Raw genomic sequence first — 17,930 nt, 5'->3', positions numbered from 1 at the left:
TTTTATTTTCTACTCTTCTGACACTCATGCACTGGCAAGACGAAATGTTCACATATTCTAATGAACGCATCATGTCTCTTTTTTCCTTGTCTTGTCATTTCCATTTCCCCTTATCTCTTTTTTTAAGAGGTTCTGTATTACTTCGACCAACTCAGCTTTCCATAATGATAATATTAGATAATATTTATTGAGTGTCTGTTATTTGTCAGAAACTTTTAAGCCTTTTATATGTATTAACTCTTTTAATCCTGAAAATGATGACATTACTTATAAGAAGGATTTTCACACTCCCACATGTAGCAGCACACCTTATTGGAACCCCTGAGTATGCCTACATTTTATAGCAATAAACGTTTACAGAAGTTATTTTTATAATTGGAATAAATCACTACAAGAATCAATATTTATATTATCCCCTAACACACACACACACACACACACACACACACCCCTACTATGCTCTATGTCTAGAGCTCTTCAACTAGCATGAATTTCCACACACAGGAGTCTCATTGTTCCTGAGTTTATAGCTTCAGATTGATTTACATACAAAGACTGCCTACCTGTCTCTGAATCACAATTTCAAGTTCCTGAAAAATAGAATCTAATGTACCAGCTGAAGTTAAATGTCTATGAATGATTCATCCAGCTATACCTAAGAGAAAGAATCTCATAGTTCAAAAAAGGATAAAATATATCATAGATGTATCACTTTTGCTATTAGTAATAAGAGCCCTTATAAAAGGAAGCAATACTGTATCAGAGTTTAGTGGGACTGGAGGGAAATGGAACATATAGAGATCGGCAGAGGTTGGACAAGGGAAGAAAAGACACTTTACAAACACAGTTCCCTATCTTTATGTCTAAGGACCTGAGCAAGTGCTTTAATAATGAACCTGGGAAATCAGCGAATTATTTATAGTTGGTTAGTTAATTATACTTAACTGTATAGCAAACTTTTTTTTCTGTAGTGCCAGTTGAATCGTTCTCATTCAATTTCTCATAATTTTAATCAAAGAACCCTTTCTAATGTTATTTTAGACTCCTATGAGGATAGGGAGTTTCATGGAAATTGTGATTAAGATTCTTATACTTTGAGAGGGCAGAACACACAAGTAGCAACCCTTATAGACTACTGCAGTAACAAGACATTGCCCTATGAAAGTAGTCTGCCATTATATTTATTCCTTTTATTAATGTCCTTTATACAAGCAAACAAGTGAGAAGAGAATGAAAACAAATAACAGCACTACTACCAACAAAAAAACTAAGAAGTCTTACACAGAAGTGCAATAATCAGTTCCCAGGACACGGTATCTATAAAAATTTCTTCACATCTTTTCATAGAAAGTAACACATTATAAGTGAATTTTCTCATCAAAAGACATTCATGAGCTTTTTCTCCTAACATGTTTGATTCCTCTCTTCATTGTACTGAAGAGCACCATAGTTTCTGTTGTTAACTTGAGGAAACACAAATTTTCTTTCAATAGGCTAACTAGTTAATATCTGTAATGTCCAATGCATATATTAACATGTAGAAAAAGGAAAGAAAAGGACTTAATATTACCAACTCAAATTCAATCGCAAATCAAGAATCTGAATCATACCTTATACCCAAGTTCTTTTTAAGAGGCAAGTTGCAAAAAGGTGGTACTTAGTATTGTCCTTGTTTTAATTTTAACAATTCTAGATTCTCTGCAATGATATCTCCTTACATCATTACACTTTTAATTTGCATTTCCCTGATTACTAATGATGCTGAGTATGTTTTCATGTTTTAATTTTTGGACACCTGAACCTCCTCTTTTTTTGTAATGTTTTTGTCTTTTTCCCATTTATAAAATTGAGATCTATCTTTTTCCTATTGGTTGATTTTCTTAATCTTAATCGTGTTGACTGATTATTTATTGAATAGGATATATATTCTGTAAGTGAGTTATCTGATGTATGTATGTGAGGCAATTACCTTATTTTAGTCAATGGCTTATCTTTTCACTCTCATAATAATGTCCTTGGTGGAACATATGTCTTAATATAATAAAAAACAGTTTATCAATGTTTTCTCTTATGGTTTTCTCTTTGTGAACTGTTTCAAAAACGTTTGTACTCATCAGGCACATGAAAACTTTTTCCTGTTTTCATTGTGGGAGCTTTATTATCTTGTCATTTACATTTATATCTTTGATACATCTCAAATTATTTTTTATGTGTAAAGGTTAATGTTACTTCTGAATATCTGGTTGACCTAGTACCATTGATTGAAAAGACAATCATTGTCACAACAAATTTCAGTGATGTTCTGTTGCAAAACAGATGAACATACATGTGTGGGCCCATCTCTGGACTGTCTATTGTATTTCATTAATCTATACATCTATTCTTGCACCAGTACCACACATTCACAATTATTGTAGCTTTATGATGTGTCTTGATATTTGGTAGTATTAGTAATCCAGATTTACTCTTCTTTAAAATGTATTTGACTCACATAAATCCTGTGCATTTCCTTATAAATTTTAGAATTTTAATTTTAATTTTAAAAGTACTAGGATTTTGATTTGGATTGTGCTTTATCCACAGATCAATTTGGGTTAGGTTTTAAATCTTTAAATGGTGTTTTAATTTTCTATGGCTACAGAACAAATTACCACACATTTAGGAAACCAAAACAACATACTCACTTGTTATCTCACAGTTTCCATAGTCAGAAATCCGGGCAAAATTTATCTGGATTCTCTGTCCAGGGCTCACAAACTTTCAATCAAATTGTTGTCAGGGTCTGGGGTCTCAGTTGAGGCTCGTGGTCCTGTTGTCAGTATTTGCTTCTGGAACATGTAGAACTCATGGCAACTTGCTTCTCCAAGATCAGAAGAGTCTCTGACTTTCTTCTCTGTCATCAAGAACCTCTTTAAAAGATTCACCTGATGAGTCAGGTTCGCCTCAAACAATCACCCTTTTGCTTAACTCAGCTTCAACTAATTTGATATTAGTTAATTATATCTGCAAATTCCCTTCACCTTTGTCACTCAACAACCATAATTATGTCTGTGATATCCCATCACCTTTTCCATATTCTATCAGTAAGAAGCAGGTTGAAGGACCTGCCCACAGTCAAGAGTAGATTATGCAAGGTTGTAAATCATTAGGGCTCATTCAAAAATTCTGCCTACTAGGCTGGGCACAGTGGCTCACACCTGTAATCTCAATGTTTTGAGAGGTCGAAGCGGGTGGATTGCTTGAGCTCAGGAGCAGGTGGATTGTTGGAGTTTACCAGCCTTGGCAAAATGGTGAAAGCCCATTTCTTAAAAAAAAAAAAAAAAAAAAAAAGAAAGAAAGAAAGAAAAGAAAAGAAAAGAAAAGAAAAGAAAAGAAAAGAAAAGAAAAGAAAAGAAAGTTAACTGAGCATGGATGGTAGTGCACACCCATAGTCCCAGCAACTCAGAGGGTTGACATGGGAGGATTGTTTAAGCCCAGGAGGTTGAGGCTGCAGTGAGCCATGATTGCACCACTGCACTCCAGCCTAGGCAACAGAGCAAGACTCTGTCTCAAATAATAAATTAATAAATAAAATTCTGCCTACTACAAGTAGTAAGCCTTCCAATTCAGGAACATGGTGTTCTCTCTGTTCATTTCTGTTATTTTAAACTTCTCTCAACCATATTTTGTAATTTGTATTATTGAAGTCTAGCACATCAATTGGAAGATTTATGGTTAGGAGTTCGATATTTTTGTGCTGTTATAAATATTTTAGAGTTATCCTGTGTTTAGCATAGAGAGATACAATTTAGTTCTGTATACTAAATATGAGCTAGCCACCTTGCTAGATTAATTTCTAATAATTTATTTGTAAACATTAATAGATTTTTATGTAACCACAATCATGTCTTCCATTTCACCTCCCTACTATCAATTTTTTTGCTTTTTTCATGATTTTTGCACTATATAAACCTATAGTACAATGTTGAATTGGAGTGGTTATAGTGGTATCTTTGTCTTGTTCCAACCTACAGGGAAAGTGTTGAATATTTTACCATTAAGTATGATGCTAACCATGAGGGGATTTTTTTTGTAAATATCTTTTACCCAATAACAAAAACTTCCTTTCATTGCTAATTTGGAGAAAATTTTTAATCCTTAATGAATGTTGAACATTGTCAAATAATTTGTATGTGTCTATGGAGATGATCATATTATTTTTATTCTTTATTATCTTAATGTGGTTAACTATATTGATAAATGTTCTAATATCAAACCAATGTTCCTTTCCTGAAAGAAAACATTCTTTGTCATGATAACACATTGTATATTTTACATATTACTTTGAATTGTTAAAATTCTTAGGGGGTTTGCTTTCATGTCATGACAGATGACATGAAATTACAGATTGACTGTCATTTTTCTTCCTTATATTGTCTTTGTCAGCTTTTGGTATCAGATTTATTCTGTTCTCATAAAATGCACTGGTAAATATTTCCTCTTCTAATATGCCCTGGAAGTATGCTTGATTTTTTTTATTGATATTGTTTCTTCCTCATATGTTTAGAAGAATTTGTCAATGAAGGCTAGATAGGTTTTTTTTTAAGATTTTTATTTATTTATTTATTTATTTTTAAAACAGCTTTTTTGAAGTATAATTAATACACAAGAAGTTGCACATATTTAACGTATGCAAATTGATGAGTTTGGACATATGCATATACCCATGAAACCATCCCATACTCAAGGTAATAGAATATCCATCTCTTCCAAAAGTTTTCTTGTGTTCCTTTGTGTGTGTGTATGTGTGCATGTATGTATGTGTGTGTTTTCTCTTTTGTGGTAAGAACATTTAACTTGAGTTCCACCGTCTTAATATTGAAGATTTAAAATTATACATTCAATTTCTTAAATAGATATAGCACTGCTTAGACACTTTCTTTTTTATTATGTCAGTTTAGGTAAATTGTATTTCTTAAGAAATTTTTCCTGTTATTTATCGTTTTCCCTCAGTATTAGTTCTAGTCTCTAATCTCTTTCCCAGTAGTCTGATCTAATCTGATTAGTAATTACCTAGAAAGAGATTAGTAACCTAGAGAGGAAGTAATCAACTTTCTCCAGACTTTCAGTATTCCTACACACTTCCCAACTACCAATGAGTAAGTAAGTTAATTATTAACATAAATTATTTTGAAGATGTTGGATAAATTAACCATAAATGGTTGATATATTTGACAATTTTTCATATTTTTCACATAAGCAATCAACCATAACCAACAGTCACATAATTAAAGAGTTTTTGTTTGTACTTTGTGTTTTTAACTAACTTCTAAAAGATTTTGTTTCTGTAAGTTTTGCTAGTAAAATCTCAGTAAACTGAAGTTAGAGAGTTAGTAGAATGTTTGAAAGAATTAAAGATGCTTTTTCTCATGCTACTCCCTCCACTGAAATACCGTGACCAATTGGTCATCTCAATGTTGTTTCAATAAGTCATCATTGTGGCATGACTTGGATATACTTCAGAATAAAAATAAAATGAGTTTTTCCTTATAATGTCAAACATCCTAACACAACGTAAAACATTAAAATCCAAGTAGCCATCTGGATTTTGGTAGCTTGTACTCAAAATTTTCTTTTTTTTTGATTATTTAATCCTTTATACAAATATATTTAAAGAAATTCTGAAAACACTTTAATATATGAGTGCTAAGATGTTAACAAATATATCTGAATTTTAGGAGAATATGTAATTTGTTACAGCATAGTTAAATAATGATAAGATTAGACTAAATAAGTTCCAAGATTCATTCAGTTATGAATTTCTATGAGTATATAATTTACAGCTTTAGGGTAGTATTTATGAAAATAAAAAACTATACCAATTGTAGAATGGGAAAATTTGAAAACGTAAAATTATATGTGATATTCAAACAACATATGAAATTATAAATTATTACTGACATAATGAAAAACGTTAATGAGGAGGACTAGGATTATTTTAAAAACTGTTTTTCAGTGGAACCAACAACCTGATATAAAATTTTAATCATATGATCAGTGTGGAGGAGTAAGTATATAGATATCTATTAATTTGTTAGGACTAAGGACATATGTACAGTCATAGATGTATGTTAGGTACTTTGAACAAAGCAATGCTTAAAAAATAATGATGACCATTTTAACAGTAATCATAAAACTACCAATTCTTCAACAGTACATTCGATGATGTGTTAACCATGAAAATGCACCATTCTGGCTTCCTGTTGTTCTCAGCCAGTTTCCGAGCATGGCAAGCTCATTTCAGCAAGATGATGGTTTTGGCTCTAGGACTCACCATTAACCTAATAAAAATTTTGTTAGAACTGTGCTGCAGTTTGAGGCTCTTTCAACACAATCCTTCGTTTCCTCTCTTTTGTAGGTGTCAGACCTGAATTTTGTGGACTGAAGACTCTCCTCACCTTCTTCCACTCCTTTGTCCAATAAATCTCTTTCAGGACTAATATCATATTGATTATCTACTTCTTAGGAGATGCTACAATGGGCCAGGCACTTCCAATAACCAGTCAATATAAGCCACACAAGAGCTGTATAGCATAAGTTAGGAGATTAGGGCACGATGAGGTTAAGCGAGTAATTGAAGGTCATTTCATCAGGAAGTGCCAAACTGATATTCAACCAAGGTTGGTCTGATACTAAGTCTGTGTTCTTAAGTATCACACTGTACTATTTTCTAGTGAGTTTAGTATATTTTTCTAATTTTGTGCCAAAATATGTTGAAGTAATCATTTTCATTACTAACAATTATGATGTTTTTTAAAACCGTATTATTCATCTCAACTCCCCTCACATGTTACTTTCTTAATTGGTTGCATAGTAGAATAGGTCAACAACATACAAATTAAAGGAAACAGTTTGCAATTATATAGTTTCTACACTGAACCCACAAACCATTCCATTAAAAAACCATTGTTCTCAAGGTCTTCTGCAGATCCTGTTAAATATTTACATAAACTCTATCACCCTAGGTGTTTTAAAAATCAAGTAAAAATATTCTTGGTTTGCATGAAGTTTTCCTTCTTTTGTTTCAGTGTTAGAAGGATCAAAGTTCACTGGGTCAGAAGAGAAGACAATTAAGTCTGTGGTTTAATATTTTGATATTTGACATCCTAATGTTTCTGTAACACATTTTTTAAAATTACTAAAAATCTTGGTTAGCTCTTTCTGAATGACCCATCCACTCAACAGAAACCTGCTGGCATCTTTAATTGAAAAATTATTAAGAATAAGAATTTCACTTGAAAAGACATGATCAAATTAGTAAAACTTCTTTAACATACTAGGTCCTTCATCTGCCTCTTTATTATATTCATTTACCTTAACATTTTCAGTTATTTGTCATTGCTGCAGTTGTTCTAGTACCAGGTTTTAACTAACCAACAGTTTATTTCCTGTGGGCTTACTCAGATTTCATTCCTATCTTTTCTTTTTTCTCATTTTTTATCTTTTATATGCAAATACAGAGACAGATAGTATCAAATGAAACTACAATCTCTGGAAAGTATTTGTGTGGTGTGTGTGAGCAAGTAAGACAGAGACAGAAAGATTAAATATTTGGAAATTTGGGCTTTTAATACTTCATTATGTACTAGATATCTTCTACATATTAACCAACATTTACAATTGTACTAAAATTTTTACTTACTTGAAACTGCCTTACAAATACTATATTCTCTAATCAACCAAAGAAATATTTTTTTAAGTATAAAAAATTGGTTTTTAACTTTATATCATTCTGTAAAGTGATGGACAAAGCAGGCAAATAAAAGTAGTCTGCCTGATTTTGTTAGTTGGTCTATCGATGTTTTGCTTTTTAGCTTTGTTTTGGGTACTGTTGGAAGTTGCAGGAAGTTACTGGAGGGGTTAGTGAGGGAGTAAATGGAAAGAATGCATGCTCAGACAAGGACAGTCTTCCACAAGTATAGGTTGAATGTACTCAGCTATGTGTGACATCTTGATAAGCATCGCCAAAGTTTCACATACCAGATATAAAATATTTGCACTGCAGCTCGGCAGAAGGTTGCACCTCGTGAGCATTTTGATGCATTCCCCCTCTCTTTGCCTCGCTAGGTTCCTGTTGATCCTCAAGTTAGCACGATAGGTGGTTTTTCTTCTTACCCACAAATATCCCTTGAATGTCCTCTTTCTAGATATCAGTCACTGTTTACCCATAATTTAAAACTTGTAAACCATTAGTTTTCTTATACCAATGAAAGTGTGAGTTTGTGTCCAAAACCCAAGGAAGTAGAACTGTAAGAATTTAATATGAAAGTACAAATACATGACCAATTTTTCCTGTAAGTATCTGTTTGGTGGTCTGATAAAAGAAACTTTGCTTAAATATACTATAATATTGAGATTTTTGTCACCTAGGTATTCATTTCTTTTGGTCCTCAGTATTAAAAATCCATGTATTTCTCACTAGTTAGAATCATACCTGAAACTGTTGTCTGCTGCCCTGTAGGAAAGAATCAGTTGAAAATCAGCCCCAGTAATAACAAGAAAAAAGAACTGCCTTGCTGAGACATAACAAGAAAAAAGAACTGCCTTGCTGAGACAAGTTATCAAGACAGTGGAAGATGGGGACCAATATTAAATGTTAGTATTGCAGTAAGATCTCTTCTTGTAAATTCTTCACAGATTTGCTTATAGTAGATTCTGTGCAAATGGATTTATTTTGTAAGTAGGATCAAAGGAAAAACAGCAACCTTGATCAAAGTTGAAGAAGGTGTTTTAAATCTTTTGTTACAAGTTATTCAAATGCAAAAAGGAGTTGCATCTCCTTTCTGCTGTATTTAAATGGATTTTCAGTTAAACAAATACCTCTTATATGTGTGTAGATTTTTTTTTTTTCCTCCAAATACAAGATATGTATACAGACTGAGGATAAACTATGAGAAACAAAAGAAACAGAAGAAATAGAAAAGATATCTAGCTTATCTTCTGGCAAAGATAAGCTTGTTTTTAAAACAATTTTTTTTTCTTATACTTTAAGTTCTGGGATACACGTGCAGAATGTGCAGGTTTATTACATAGGCATACACGTGTCATGGTGGCTTACTGAAGCTTTGCGTTTTCCATTAAGCCATTGTTACAGTAGCTTCAGAATCTCTGTGAATTTAACATTAGTATCATAAAACTTGAGATCTGATAAAGACAATCTAATCTAAACCCCTCATTGCCCAAGTGGTGAAAAAAGTTCCCTTAAATCTCAGTTTAAAGGTGATTCCACAACATCAAAATAGTGTAATCTCATTAGTTTGTTATAAAATCACCAATAGCAAGTAGATTCACTTTTATTTATACGTTTTTTAGTACTAGAACTGTTAGCTGTAAGGCAATAGGGAACAATGTTCCCTATTAGTTGGCATATTGCGATAATTTTTGAATTACTACTTTAGATGGAGCATATGATGTTAGCAGTAGCATGACATTTTGTTTAAAAAATCAGTATTCTCCACAGCAAGGGAAACAACCAACAGAGAAAAAAGGTAATGCATTAAATGGGAAAAAATACTTGCAAGCCACATATTTGATAAGGGGTTAATAGCCAAAATTTATGAAGAACTCTTACAACTCAATAGCAGAAAAGCAACCCAATTTTTTTGTTTGTTTTTTTGAGACGGAGTCTTGCTTTATTCCCCTGGCTGGAGTGCAGTAGTACTATCTCAACTCACTGCAACCTCCATCTCCCGGGTTCAACTGATTCTCCTGCCTTAGCCTCCCAAGTAGCTGGGATTACAGGCGGGTGCCACGTCCGGCTAATTTTTTGTATTTTTTAGTAGAGACGGGGCTTCACCGTGTTAGCCAGGATAGTCTACATCTCCTGACCTCATGATCCGCCCACCTCGGACTCCCAAAGTGCTGGCATTACAGGCGTGAACCACCACACCCGGCCAGCAACCCAATTTTTAAATGGTCAAAGGACTTGCACTGACACTTCTCCAAAAAAGTTACAAAAATAACCAACAGATATATGAAAAGGTGCTCAACATCACTAATCAGGAAAATGCAAATTAAAACCATTAGGAGATACCACTTCACACCTGTAACAATGGCCATTAAAAACAAGGGATAATAAAGTTTGGCAAGCATGTGGAGAAAAGGGAACTCTGGGAAGGTAGATTAGTTCAGTCATAATGAAAAACAGTATGAAGGTTCCTAAAGCGATTAAAAATAAAACCATCGGCAGGGCTTGCTGGCTCATGCCTGCAATCTCAACACTTTGAGACGCCAAGACTAGAGGATAGCTTGGGCTCAGGAGTTCAAGAACAGCCTGGGCAACACAGCAAGGCCTTGTCTCTACTAAAACTGAAAAAAAGAAATTATGTAGGCATAGTGGCATATGCCTGTAGTCCCAGCTACTCAGGAAGCTGAGGTGGGAGAATTGCGTGAGCCTGGGAGGTCGAGGCTATAGTAAGCCGTGATCATGTTACTACACTCTAGCCTGTGTGACAGAGATCCTGTCTCAAAAAACAAACAAACACAAAAACCCTGTCATAAGACCTAGCGATCTCTCTTCTTTATATATACTCAAAAGAGATGAAATTACCACTTTATATGTGTATTTACAGTTCATTGCAGCATTATTCACAATAGCCAACAATCTAAATGTTCATGGGTGGGGGAACAGATAAAGAAAATGTGATATATATATATATATATATAAAATATATCTATAATGAAATATTATTCATCCTAAAGAGAGCCTGCCATTTGCTGCAAGCATGGATGGACCTGGAGCACATTATGTAAGTGAAATAAACCAGACACAGAAAGAAAAATACTGTATGATTAAACTTATAGGTGAGATAGATATAGATAGATAGATAGATGTTTTAAAATGTCAAATACACAGAGATAGAGAATGAAATAGTGGTTACTAGGAGCAGGTATGTGGGAAAAGGAAATAAGGAAATGCAGGTCAAAGAACACAAAGAAGCAGATATGTAGGTTGAACAAGTTTACAGATCAAATGTACATGAGGATACAGTTAATAAAATTGTATAGTATTAATAATTTTTGTTAAATAAGTCGATTTTAGCTGCCCTTGTACTTATGTGAGATGAGAGATATTAATATATATAGTATACACTAGTAACTATTTTACTACCTATATATATTGTATAACATCATGTTGTCAATTCTAAATACACATAATAGAATAGATTTGAAGAAAAACGTAGAGGCAGGGCAAGTGGTTGAAAGCAAATAAAGCAAATGAAATGAAATAACTGTTTTGAAAAAGAAAGTGTATTTATTGGGGAATAAAGTATTGCAATGGAATACACATTATAAACTATGTGTGTATTCAGGGAGGTAGAGAAAGATCAAAATTTTTAAAGGAAAAAAGGAAGAGGGTTACGTAATTGTTTTAAAATCATTATCCTTGGCTACAAAAATCAATAGCAAAGGTGATGTCAGTCAGAGGTTGGACAGGCAGTTGCTGGGCTGATGTCCTTGCAGAAGTGTTTTTTGTGTAAGATGGCAACAGCCTTTGTGCAAGGTTATGAATTTTGCAGTCTTTTGTGATAGGTTCTGTTATCCAGCATGCAAACACGAGAACCCTTTCTCCACCGTCTTCCTTGAAAATAACTATTTAAAAAAATACCTGACGAGTATTTTTTCAGGTTAGCTGTTTTCTGGTCATTCTTTCCTATGCTCATTTAAAATTATGGAACCACATTTGGTGAAAATCACTGCTTTCAACCACTTGCCCTGCCTCTACGTTTTTCTTCAAATCTATTCTAATTGACTCCTTTTCTAAAGTCTTATTTGATCATCCTGGTTGAAAGATTTCTCTCTTCTAAACTCACATAGCATTCTGATACACGGAATATATTTTTCATTGTCTGTTATTTTGATCTGTATCAAATTGCCATTTGAATAGCCAAAAATGTTGGTAATTTCATATTATTTAAATTAATATATGCTAGGCCGGTGTGGTGGCTCACACCTGTAATCCCAGCACTTTGGGGGGCCGAGGCGGGTGGATCACGAGGTCAGGAGATCAAGACCATCCTGGCTAACGCCGTGAAACCCTGTCCCGGGAGGCGGAGCTTGCAGTGAGCTGAGATTGTGCCAGGGCACTCCAGTGTGGGCAACAGGGCCAAATTAGTCTCAAAAAAAAAAAAAAAATTAATAGATGCTAGTTTGTGTATGCTTTTAAATGTGTGATTCGTTCTATTCCCTCATGTATGCCTTGTATACTAGATTTTATTATGTATAATTAAACATATATCACTTTCTCATCTAGCATGTCAATTCCTGATGTAAAGGAATGCCACATTTTTGTTTTTAAAGAGGAAGAGGACAAAATATTCTATTTTGTCGAAAGAATAGATGAGCATATATGACCATCGCAGTAAAGAAAGAGTCAATTCAGTTATTACATTAACAAACAAAATTAAGGTAGTTCCACTATTTTCTATTTGTAACACCTCCTAGCCAGAGCTTCTGTTATAAAACATAGAAAAGAGAGAAGCAATATAAAATATTGCTATATGATGTGTATTTTTAAATCCAGAAGCATAGTTATTCATTCATTTATTCATTCATTCATCCAACAGTATGTAGTTATCACTTATTATGTTTTAAAAATTATATGGGTGTGGGAGAGACAAAACTCATAATGTCAAATGTGTATTAAATATGAGATTTAATATACCAAGCACTATTCTAAATGCTTTTCACATTTTAACTCATTTTATCCTCATAAAATCCTACCAAATGTTACCCACAGTTAATAAGTGGTGAAAATAGAACACAGAGAATCTAAGTAAGTTGCTTAAGGATACATACCTCAAAAATAGTAGAGATGGGCTTTAAGCAATGCAATCTAATTCCAAAGTCCATTCCCATAACCTGTAACTACTAGCTAGTACTCCTTCTGAAGAAAAGATCTACCTACATGATCCACTAGACTGAAAACAGAAATTATTCCTTCCTTTTTTTTTTTTTTTTTTTTTTTTTTTTGGCGGTAGGGAGACAGGATCTGGCTCTATTACCAAGGGAGGGGTGCTGTGTTCTGTGTTGCCGTCATAGCTCACTGCAGCCTCTAACTCCAGCTCAAGCAATACTTCCACCTCAGCCTCCCTAGTAACTGGGACTGGGACTATAGGTGCCTGCAGACACATCCGGCTATTTTTTATTTTTTATTTTTATTTTTGGAGAGATGGGGTCTACCTATGTTGATCAGGCTAGTCTTGAACACCTGGCCTCAAATTATACCTCACCCTTCCACCGTCTCGGCCTCACAATCACACCTTGAATTACAGACATAAGCCACAGTGCCCAGCCAGAATTTGTTTCTATTGTTTTCATTCCTCCATTCTGAGAACCCAGACCAATGCCAGATACATTGTACACAGAATAGTTGTTGTTGAATAAATGAATTAATGCTCACCAATAACTCCAGAACTAACAAGATAAGTTAAAATCTGTAATAAAGATTTTTTTAAAGCATTGTGAAAGATCTCAGGGTGTAAGATTTAATTTAATAGAATTAGGTGGAGTTTCATGAGGGAATACTATGAACAGTTTTTGAAAGACATTAGCTACAAGAGTATCTCTGGTGTAGAAAACAGCATTGCAAAAGCTCTGAGTCTTACAATGAGTTAGGTTCTGCTGCTGGGTGTTAGAATAGAAAAGGGATAAGAAATCTGTTTAAGTTTCCCTGGGGTGAGAATACGAAGGGTGATGTATCTTAGTCTCAGGAGAATGTGTTTAATCCTAGCGGCAATGGAACAGCTGCAGGCTTTCTTTCTTCCCTTCTCTCTCAGTTTGAATGTACATTTTTAAAGTTCTTCAATTCATGAGCATTTTTTTCCGTCTGATAGCCTGTCCCCACTATATTTCAGCTAGATTTAGCAAAAGATCAGTCATTGAAAGAATACATTTCAGATATTAAAACAATATAACAAATTATTAAACAAAACCTCCACAAAATCAAGGAGAGTGACTAGTAATTTAATTGTTTGTTAGAACACAAAAACACTTTCAGAGGAAGATAACAAAATGTAGTTTCTGCAACTTTGCTGCACAATTTCTAACATGCAATAAAAGGTACTAGACTTCAAAGAAGCAACAAAATATGACCCATTGTCAATAAATTTTAAAATTCAATAGAAAATCACCAGAAATGGCCAATACATTGAAAATAGACAAAGTTTTTAAAGACACTATACTAAATATATTTCAATGAACTTAAAAGCAGACTTGAGGCAACAGATGGGGCAGTGAACTTGAACACAGATCAACCGAAATTATACAATCTTAAGATGGAGAAAAAGGTTGTAAGAAAAAAAAAACTGAGCATAGCCTTATAAACTAAGTGGTCTGACATACACGTAAATGGAGTTCTACAAAGAGCGAAGAATAGGGCAGAGATAAATATTGGATAAATTTTTCAAAATTTTCACGAGTTTGGTGACAAACAAGAAACTTAGCTTACTCTACACAAGATAAATACAAAAACAGTATATCTAGGGACATCATAATCAAATTGCCAACGAATACCAAAGATGAAGAGAGTGTCTCAAGTAGCAAGAGGGAAAAATATATATATATATTACATTCAAGGGAACAGCAGTATGAATTGTGTGGACTTGTTTCTCATCAGAACAAAAAAATGAAGAAAATGGAATTACATCTTTAATGTGCTAAAAGAAATCAAAATTCTGTCTACCAAAAACATTCTTCAATAATAATGATAAAGTCATTTTTTCAGATAAGCCAAAACTGAGATAATTCATCCTAGAGATCCACACTATAAGAAATGCTTGAGACTTTAGATTATAAAATGTGATTGGACAGACTGTTATAACTCCTTCATGTATTTCTCCCATTTCACATCATAGTGACTTATACAAGGTAGGTACTCAAAAATGTTTTTCAAAAATCCATATTGTAATTAACAGTTTTGCACCAATTTATCTGAACTATCAATACTTAATTTTCCAACTTTACTTTTGCAATTTTTGTTTTCTTAATCCAGTTCTGTTTTTTCTGAAGTTTGAAGATTTTTATTTCATTGTACTCTCCAAAAATTTTACTAAAACTGGGTCAATATTTACTGAAGGAATGAGACTTGTGATATGTAAACAGGAATTCTGAATAACCAACAATTTTTCTTGAAAGATTTGCAGTTTCATTTTATTACTGCCTAAAGTGCTTAAAATAATTGCCTTTTGTTTAGCGACATTACACATTATCATGGTATAACATACTTAATATCCCTACCTTTATGTTCTAGACACAATACAATTTAAAAAGTATTAATGTGCATTTTGCTGGGATAAGCTTTAAACTATGGCCTGCAAGAAATAATCATGGGAAATATACTGTCACTACGTGTTTTTTTGTGAGGACAAAAAATTACTGCAGCCCTAAACATTCTATTATTTAACTATTTTAATTTCCAGAACTAGAATACAAACTCTTCATAGATAGAATGGAATTTAGATCTTCTTGGAATCCCTTGGTACGATGCTTTCTACCTTGTAGCTACTCAGCTACTGGTGAATTAAAGAAAGAAATAACGAATTTTATAAATAACAGAATCAGTAGTCTAGTGCACAGTCTTTTAAATTTGTTATTTGAAAGTAGATCCTAAGGAAATTGGATTGTTTGCCACACAATCTAATTATTTATGTTGTAGACCTCATAGTCTAACGCTACCGGATTGTCTGTATTTACTGACTTCCTACTGCTCATTCTTTCTTTCCGCTGCTCCCAGTATTCCATGAAACTCCATTCATCAACATCACAGTGATTTCCATCTTACTGAATGAAGTGGTTTTTTAAAAAATTTCTCATCATATTCCAACTCATAATACCAGTACTGAATCTGATATTGATTTCCTTCTTTCTTGAGCTCTCTATGATATCACATTTGCCTAATTTTTATCCACATTCACCAGTTATAGGTGTTAAATTTTATTTTATGCCTTTTTGGTTATTTGTTGAATTTGTTATATTATTCTATAATGCATTGATGATATAATCACATTTTAAAAGATCAGTATATCCTTGAATTACTGTAAATAATATTGAATAACTCTATGTGATTATGGAAGGTTGTTTATTGATTTTTTAATCACTTTCATAGGCTCTTTTATTCTACATATTCATAAGTAGATTTGCATTAATGAGAAAGGGCATCTTTATTTGAACTCAGAAGCATTTTAACACCGAAAATGATAGAAAACATTTTTCCATTTTTCTATTCTGTGGTAGTTTATACAACATTTGATGTATCTACGATACAGTTTGTGAACTCTGCATCCCCCACCCCCATTTTCCTTGATGCTTTTTATGAGAGAGCAATGAGAAGATAAGTAACTAAGCCATTGCTATGATTTGGGTCTTTTATTTTTGGAAACTGAGATTGTAAAATATTTATAGTGATTTAAATCTGCTATGGCAGAAAGGATATTTTCTCTCTGCTAAAGTCTGCTCATTGAAATATATGAATATACTTTCTATAGCATCTCCTCTCTACTAAAATTAATGTTAAATTAAACTTTTTCATCAACTAATCTACCTTTAAGTTAATTAATGTTCAAACATCCTATGTCTATTCATTGTGTAATTAAAATTTTAAAAGTTGAATTGAGTTTATGTCTAGGGAATCACTAACAGTGATAACTGGATTACAAGACATTTTGTAGAATAATGAAAAAAATAAAATGAATCCAAGGAAAAATGCAGCAAGCCATCTATTTTAATATCTTCAATATTTAGGAAAGTAAATCACTAAATTAGTCTCTCCCTTTTTTTAAAACAAAGACTTACTATTTATAAGCCTCCTGAACTAGTCTGTGACTTATTTTACAAGTTTAATTCAATTAATTTGTATGGTATGATCAAATCAAAATTTGACTCTTACACTCCTTTAGCTTTCAAATATAAAATAAAAGTCTTCCAATTACAAAGACAATGAGGAATAATACTAATATTTATTAGTGCAAGTTAAAAATATCTCAATAAAAAGTATTATCCAGTTCCCAATTTTCATGTTTTTAGTAATAGGCTTTAAATGATGATCAACACAGGAGACCCACTCTTTTTCAATCTGTGGCTTTCTACATGTGAGCTTCTTATTCATCATGGTTTCGTAGCATCTCCTCCAAGCCAGGTGCTGTAATCCCAACACTTTGGGAGGCCAAGGCAGGAGGATTGCTTGAGGCCAGGGGTTCAATTCCAGCCTGGACAACAAGCAAGACCCTACCTGTAAAAAATAATAATAATAACAAAAATTAGTCATGTGTGGTGGTGCACACCTATTGTACCCGCTACTTGGGAGGCTGAGGTCGGAAGATTGCTTGAGCCTAGATGTTTGAGGTTACAGCAAGCTATGACCATGCCACTACATCCCTGCTTGGGCAACAGAGTGACACCCTGTCTCTCTCTCTCTCTCTCTATATATATATATATATAATGTATATACACACATATATACACATACACATACACACAGACACACACATATATATATATACTGCATGCATATTTCAAACTATCATATATCATATATCATTGCTTTTAAAAGTTGCTACTTTCTGCTTCGTTAAGTTCCAACCCTATATTTTGGTTACGAGTTTGAACACACCATATTTCACAGCTTGTATTCTAACCTCTCATTGTTATTTGATTAATAGTTTACAGGCACTGTGTGGAATCTGCTTCTAAGAGTAAGCTAATTATTTCTGTCAAAAGAACTACCCCAGAGATTATTGAATTAATAATTTCTATGATGCCTACATTAATGCATTTTTATGTAGTTCACCTCCAGCCACATAAACCCAGTCATCCATTTTCTTAGTAATGACTTGATTGTGTATCTAAAAGGTTTGATCCTTTTCTCCTTTCAGGTCTTTGTTTAAATGTTACCT

The sequence above is a fragment of the Chlorocebus sabaeus genome, chromosome 11 (genome assembly GCF_047675955.1).
Source record: "Chlorocebus sabaeus isolate Y175 chromosome 11, mChlSab1.0.hap1, whole genome shotgun sequence".
NCBI classification, from domain to species: Eukaryota; Metazoa; Chordata; class Mammalia; order Primates; family Cercopithecidae; genus Chlorocebus; species Chlorocebus sabaeus.
This window is presented reverse-complemented; position numbering follows the sequence as displayed.